We start from the raw sequence: 1,940 nt of genomic DNA on the forward strand, positions 1-1,940 counted from the left end.
AATATAAAATCAATAAATATAAATATAAATAAATTCTGGTCAGTCATGCATGTCTAGAAATTCATCCATTTCTTTTAGATCTTCCAATGTTTGGAATAAAGGTTTTTAAAGTATATCTTTATGATTTTCAGAAAAAAATAAGTATTTGTTGTAATATTTATTTCTTTGTCTCTGATTCTATTAATTTGGGTCCTGTCTTTCTTTTGGTGAATTTGGTTAAATGTTTGTCAGTCTTCTTTTCAGAGAATCAAATCTTTATTTCACTGTTTCTTTGTGGGGTTTTTTTTGTTGTTGTTGTTGTTGCTGTTGTTGTTGTTTCTAATTCATGGATTTCATCCCTGAATTTGATTATATCTTTTCATCTACACTCTTTCTGTATTGATTCTCCTTCTTTTTTTCTAAGTTTTTCAGGTGCGTAATTATGTTGTTAATATGATATCTCTTCAGGTTTTCAGTGTAGGCCCTTAATGCTAAGATTTCCTGTTAGGTCTGCCTTGTGGCCCATAAATTTTCATATAATGTGTTTTCATTTTCATTCAATTCTAGGGAATTTTATAGTTTCCTTTTTGATGTCTTCCTTGACCGAATTTTTATTCAGTAGTGTATTGTTTAACTCCCATGAATTTCTGAAATTCTTCAATTTCTATTTTTGTTGATATCCAGCTTTTTTACTCCGTGGCCAGATAGGGCACAGAATATTATGAAAAAAATTTTAAATTTGTTGATGCTTCCTTAGTATCTGAATATGTGACCAATTTTTGAGAAAGTTCCATGAATTGATAAAAAGAAAATATATTCTTTTGTGCTTGAGTACAGTGCTCTGTATGATAGGTCCATTTGATTTACAATTTTTTTAAATTCAGAAGTTTATCTGCTTAATTTTTGACTGGAAGACCTCCTTATTGGTGAAAGTTGAGTATTAACATTATCCATCATTATATTGTATGGGTCAGTTTGTCATTATTAGACCTTATAGCCTTTCTTTTATTAAATTGGGTGCTCCTGTGTGTCATGAAGATGTATTTACAATCACAATATCCACTTGGTGAATTTCAATTTAATGAACATCAAATATTCTTCCCTATCTATTCTGACTAGTTTTACTTTGAAGTATAATTTAACACATATTATAATATGAATTCCCACTCATTTGTAAGTTACATTTCCTTGGAATACCCTTTCCCTTCAATACTGTACTATGGTATAAATTGTTGATGGTGAGAAATGTTTTTTGGATGTTGAGAAAAGATCAATTATATTTTCTAATCAAACCCGTTAGTCTGTGTCCTTTGAATGGAAAATTGAGACTGTAAACATTAAGAGTTGCTAATGACCAATGTTTCTTGATACCTGTTATTTTGTTATTGTTGTTTTGTTTAATTTGAATAGTTCTGATTAACAGTTGTATATTTATTCCTTGTACCATCTTGGGTATGTTTAATCTTGTCTTCAGAAGGAAGTATTTCTCTGTAGAGCTAGCATAATGGACATAAATTCCTTAAATTAGTTAATTATCATGAATTATTTTTCTTTCTCCTATTATGACTGACAATTTTTCTTAGTATAATGTCCTAGATTGTTATATGTATTCTTTAAGATTTTTTATTAAAAAAATCTTCCGTAGAACAAAAGAAAGAGCCAAGGAAATGAAGATGAAACTTACTGAGTGGGAGAAAATCTTTGCCTGATACATACCCAACAGAGGATTAATAGCCAGAATATACAAATAAGTAAGGTAAAAGAATATAAACAACCCAATAAAAAGATTGGTTAAGAACCTGAACAGAGAGTTCTCAAATGAAGAAGAAGAAAAAAAAAAAAAAAAGCTAACAAACACCTTAAAAAATGTTCAACATCTTAGTAATTACAGAAATGTAAATCAAAACTACTTTAAGATTTCATCTTACCCCAGTCAGACTGGCTAAGATCAGAAGAACAAA

Source organism: Nannospalax galili, unplaced genomic scaffold, assembly GCF_000622305.1.
Source record: "Nannospalax galili isolate Female #2095 unplaced genomic scaffold, S.galili_v1.0 scaffold115, whole genome shotgun sequence".
In the NCBI taxonomy this organism is placed as follows: domain Eukaryota; kingdom Metazoa; phylum Chordata; class Mammalia; order Rodentia; family Spalacidae; genus Nannospalax; species Nannospalax galili.